The sequence below is a fragment of the Xenopus laevis genome, chromosome 2S (genome assembly GCF_017654675.1).
Source record: "Xenopus laevis strain J_2021 chromosome 2S, Xenopus_laevis_v10.1, whole genome shotgun sequence".
NCBI lineage: Eukaryota > Metazoa > Chordata > Amphibia > Anura > Pipidae > Xenopus > Xenopus laevis.
The window spans coordinates 127,760,466-127,766,750 of NC_054374.1; positions in this window are offsets into that span (position 1 = coordinate 127,760,466).

A 6,285-nucleotide genomic window follows, 5' to 3' on the forward strand; every position below is an offset into this window, starting at 1 on the left:
GGACAAATCGTACATTTAAACGATCATTTCAAGATAAGCTTGGTCTTATGATAATGAAAAGATATTTTAAAAATCTTAACATCTATGACCACTTTAAGGGTTAGTGTTGGTCACCTCTGAAGATGTTTTTGGAAGGGGGGCCTGTCAAGCGTAGTTACGCTACTGCTTGCAACATGATTTCAGGGGTCAGAGGTAGTAGTGCAGAAAATGTAAAATGCCTGATGGATGATGCTATAATTAAACAAACAAGTTACTTTAAAGCCAACAAAAACAGTTATGAATTCAGCTAATTCCCAGTACTGCAGGATTGGGCAAAATCGGTTTCCTGCCAAACCAATTCAGAAATATTAAAGCCATTTGACTTTAAAGCACTGAATAACTAAAGGTGACGTTTTCTTTTTCTTTTTTTTATTACAGATGATTAAAATTGTTTTTGTTCAGATCTTAATTTTCAAATTAGGGTTTGGGTTGAGTTTAGTATTTCATCAGACCTTTGCTGAGGATTCGGGCCAGGTCCCGAAATTCAGAATTTGGTGCAAACAAGGATCTAAATATTTACAAGCAATCAGCACATAGATACTTTATGTAGAGAAGTTAAGGGAACATTAGCAGGAATATTGCCATAGAGGGGGCAATCTTCCTGTAGAAAGAGAACCATGGGAAATTGCATTGATTTCTCAATAGAATTTTGGCAATGGCAGAGGGCATCGCTTTGCACTGTAATGCCAGCTCTCCATAGAGAGAGTGTTCCCAAGTATTACGTGTTTTCATTCTGCCCCTGACCTGATTTACATAATTATAGATTCCCGCGAGGGCACTGGCTTGCTCTTTCTGAAACAACTTTGTTACACCCTGTCTGTGAATCAAACATGTACTTTAATTAATTGTGATATGAAAGATTGTGTCATTATGAATAACTGAGATTTAGATGCAAAGTTGCAGGTGTGGGGATGTGTCAAGGGAAAAAAAACATGTTTCATCATGTAAATATTGTAAAACAGTAAAGGTGTTGAACAGTATTTGAACAAGGCGATAAAAAAAAATCGTGTGAAACATATTTCTATATATGTCATTGTTATCAGAATGTGTGAAATTGTTTTACTGACAAAATAATTCATCAAGAAATTTAAGGATACATAAGAAAAGCTAATAAATCAGGGAGGAGATTATACTGTCCCCATTATAAAAAGCATACAGTATATAGATAAACATACAGATAAGATAAACCAGGAAAATGTATACTCCTTTTGGTTATTTACTAATTAACATGCATTTTTGTGGCACTTTCTAAAGTGATCATAAACAATTATCAGTCAGAAATGTTACCACCATTAACAGGATACACTTAACCCTTTAAAGGTGGCTACCTTACAATCAGCTTTGGGCAGCAGTATATTGCTACTGACAGCTGTGTTAGTGATGAAAATAGACTGAAGATGTAATGTGCATTGAAATCTGTCATGCGACACTGCTGAGAAAGACTGGGGCTTAATTAAATGTTTATTTCCCTTCCAAGCGTGTCGCTTACCTGATGGCACGTGACAAACCTAAGCCACTACACAGTGGTATTGGGAGAGACTGGGTACCTGGTACTTACTAGCGCAGTGCCTCCACCTAGTGGGATACAATAATGCACCTACAGGTGTCCCCACTAGGAAAACAGTAATAATTCACACACAGTATATAAATTGTTGAGCTAAAATAAATGTAAAGGGGCAGCTAATACAAACGCCACTCCTAGCAGGTGGCAATAGGGGCCTCACTGGTTGACTTGGCAGGCGTGAACTATCTCTTTCACTAAAAGAAAGAAAGTCAATTAACTCAGTCCCACAAACACAGTCTATAAAATCTGTGAGTGCTCCTTTGCTATGTTATATTAGAGGGAAAATTGTGGAAGCACTCAAGGCTAAATCAAGATGTATTTAAATATAATGGAAGTGCTACTTACAATGCACTTCCCTGGGCCCCTGTCTCATAAATAATTCAGTATAAATGCAAGTGCATGTTTACAAAACAGGGGTTTTTAGTTACCAAAGTTATGATCATAAAATTGAAAAGCCACCATACCACGTCAAGGTAAACCCCATATGGCGGTCCCTAACTTGTTTTAAAAAGAAAAATTTCTCTGCATAATAGCATTACCTGTGTTCAGTGTGTGTTGAGCATTGGTTTCAATTTGAAGGCTGAATCCTCCCCCGCCAGTAAAGGCTTTTAAGAGAGAGGGATTGCCCAAACCAACGCCCACATTTAAAAGCGTAGGACCACCAATAGTTTTAAAGGGTGGGTATGGGGTGCTATTGAAAAACCACATGAAGCTATGCCACAGCTTCAGGCCAATATACTATATTAGAGGGAAAATTGTGGAAGCACTCAAGGCTAAATCAAGATGTATTTAAATATAATGGAAGTGCTACTTACAATGCACTTCCCTGGGCCCCTGTCTCATAAATAATTCATAAATAAATAACTCCTTTGCTATGTACTGTATAAGGTTTATACTCATGTCCCAGGCTCTTAGGTAAGGTTGGCACCTTTGTGCGGCCCACGATCCGGGCAGGGTGCGGGGCCATGTCGTCACAGAGGTTGGTCAGTGATGTTGCGGGCGGGGCGTTATATGTCTCGTGGATGGGGCTATGATGTGCTGATCAACAATTGACTGATCACAATGTCAATCAGGTTTTCCGTGCAGATTATCTTGACCCGGGCAGCCCTTCTGAAAACTGGGCTGTCCTGGTCAAAACCAGACAGGTGGCAACCCTACTCTTAGGATACTTTACAATAATTCTTTAGGCAAGTGAAGCACTTATGGACATGCAGTGCAACTCCAGCCCCTTTGGAAACTCAGATGGGAATCGCCCGCAGATGCTGATTCATCCAGTCAGGACTCCTCTTACACTCTCTGTCTCTCCAGGCACAGTATCTGGCTTCACTGTGACAGCCTGATCCTGCACTACCTCCCTACATAACATATGTCCATTTTTCATTTCATTCATTTTTATAGTTAGGGGAATCAAGGGAAACTTGCATTTCTTTCTATAGTAGCAGTATTCCCAGCTTTATCCACATAGTAAAGTATGAACAGGTTGAGAGAAGAAGATCTGTTCAGTGCCCCTGCTCCATTTATTTGAATCTGATCAGTCTACATGTGTACACACACAGCAGAGCTAAAGCTGAGTTCAGCCCAAATACACGAAACGAGGCATCTCCAGGCTGACCTCAGTGTGTGCACAGAGCAGATCTGCTTCTCTCAGCCTGCAAAAATACGCTAGCTGGCATCTGCTGGAGCTTTCAGCCTATGTGCCCATAGCCTTGATTGGGAAGATTATTAGACATCCCACATCACTTGGAAGGCCATATCTGAGTTCATGGATTAAAGCTGGCCATAGAAGCAAAGATCCTTTGTACGAATCTAGGATTCGTACGATTTTCTGACCGTGTGTGGAGAGTCCCGACATTTTTCGTCCCACGGAGAATGGTCGTTTGGTCGATCGGCCAGGTTAAAAGATTTCTGTCGGCTGCCGATAATTTCTCTGCATGTATTGCCGATCATATGATTTTCAGTGGGAGACCAGCTTTGTCGGACATAACTTTCGTACGATTGCTGTCAGGGGCAGAACATCGGCTGATCTGTTCTTTTACTACTTTATTTGATCGGAATGGTTAGTGGCAGGTCGGGAGATGGGGAAGTCCGATCGTTTGAGGATTCGGATTGGCCAGCTTTAGATACACTACATGTACAAGGCTAGTGGATAGCAGACTACAGATAAGGGAGTAAGGTGTAGGGGAAAATGATTACATTCTCCAGCCTGCTGAAAGCCATTACAGACATGATGGACATGTGTCAATATCATGAGCATCTGAAGTGCTGTCACCATATTGACAAATATGCCCATTTATCAGTAGATCTTACAACTTGCACCTGTACACCAAATCAACATTGCTTCTTATAGGACTGCCCAAAGGATCTCAGGGCTCCGCAGAGTTGAAAGAGTGTAGGGAGAGGCTAAAACGAGCTAGGACCTGTACACAGAGGTGAGAAAATATGTGGGTGTTGCACAACTTATATCCTATAAAACTAATTAATAATGACGATTTCTAGCAATAAATAGGTAGATATCAGCTGACTATAAACCATGGGAGTTAAACCAGCATCTTCTGTGTAAATGACACTAAACTGTGCATGAAGGAACAGATCAACTTCTGTCTATATGACAGCTCCTTGGGTGAAGAACTTTTGACAGGCTATCATATGAGCCTTTAGTTCCCTGCTCAATTCAACAATATTGTTTCAAAGCTCTCTCTCTCTCTCTCTCTCTCTCTCTCTCTCTCTCTCTCTCTCTCTCTCTCTCTCTCTCTCTTTCTCTCTCTCTCTCTCTCTCTCTCTCTCTCTCTCTCTCTCTCTCTATCTATCACACCTCCAGTGTGACAGGGAAGTCTGATGACCCATCTTAGAATAACCACATCATATATAGGGTGGCAGAAGAGGGGCTATAGTTTTGTGATTTCTCCGTTATGGTGTGTGAATCAGTCATTTGCATTAATATGTTATTATCAGACCAGCAACCAAGAGATTTGTTGCAGCTACTTCTCTTTGGGATGGCAAAGCTACACAAATAAATATATGCAACTATCACAAAAAAATATCACAACTACTGTCAACAAAAGTAGGGCACCAGTAAAGTGCCTCAACAAATGCAAGGAATTGAGGCAAATTGAACACAGGGTGGTTTCTGTGCTGATTTATCACAGCTAAAGCAATTCTATGTGCAGCTGTTACCTAAAACTCAAAAGTCTTTAAAAATAATAAATGTTCTGAATGTAAGAACTGGAAACAGTGACAGAGTTTTACAAAACAATCATTTAAGGTGACAAGGAAGTTAAAATGCTTCTATTTAAACACAGTCGTCAGTATAAATTCTTGTCTAACAGAAAAATGCATCACGATTGTATGTCCTAATGGTCATATCCCCCCATGGTAATCATCAGGGAAATCAAAATAAAAACTCTTACAGTACAAATAATGTAAGGAACATGAACCTTTATTATGGGTCTTAATTATATGTACTTGTCTGTTCCTAAAATATTCTGTTCCAATATGTGATTGGCCCAAATTCACCTGCGTTTAAAGAAAAATTATGATTGACATTTAAACAGATAATTCTCTGTGCACAAGAAATACTCTCCAGTATCAAGTCATTGAATTATTGATAAACTAGCAAAGCAATACAAAACTAATGTAATCCCCTAAAAGTAATATGTGGTTATGTACTAAATGAGCCAGAAAGAAACAATCCTTTCTTGCCAATATATATATAATATAATATCCCGAAACATGCCGCAACTTTGTGGCGTAGTGTGTAACATCAGATTAGCTGCTGGAGGCAAAAAGAACGATATCACGTAGAGTTTCATATTAGCAACTACACAGATGACTTACCATCTGAAAATCTGCAGATATTTGATCACAGTTGCTTCTGGCTGAGAAACTCATGTTGGAATTGTAAGTAAGACAAAGAACAATTCATGCAATTCAACGGACATCCATCACATTAGGCAACAAAATCTTTAACCTAAAAGCTTTCTTATACTTTGCCACATGGTTTAAGGAGCAACAGAACAATGGCTCTATAGACTTAGCCCACTACAAGTATGGGATCCTTCAAGCTCCGAATTACAAGAAGGCCATTTCCCATATAGTCCATATTATACATAGTACCTTGTACAGTACCTTGTACTTGAAATAAACTATGTTGCATGCATCCATATTGTGGCAAAGCAATTCTGTTGGTTTATTTAATGTTAATATACATTTTTGGCTTTTAAACAGGGCAAAATCTAAAGATAAAAATAAAGTAACATTCTACTTCCTGGTCCTAACGATTAAGTGCAAAACAAATCAGCAGTTCACTGAAAAGCATAATGAGCTGTAACTTATCTCAAAGTCCAACAGACTGCAGCTTGGGGGAAGAGGGAATCTCAGCAGGTTGCTGATTTGTTTTGACTTTGCTCATAGAGATAGGAAGTCCCTATATTTTGCCCTGTTCAGAGCAAGAAACATCCATATTTCCACATTAAAACAATAGGAAAAAAGTATGTTCAGTATAATCCCTGTTAACTGAACTAATGCTTAAAAGATCATATACTGTCTATTTAAATGGCTCCTGACTGGAATGGTAAGAGTCAAAAAAAATATTTTGTATTTCTAAGGTAAAAGGAATACTCTTTTTCATACAGACATTATCTAATCGTAGAATTTGTAGACACCTTTAATGCTGACTAATTACA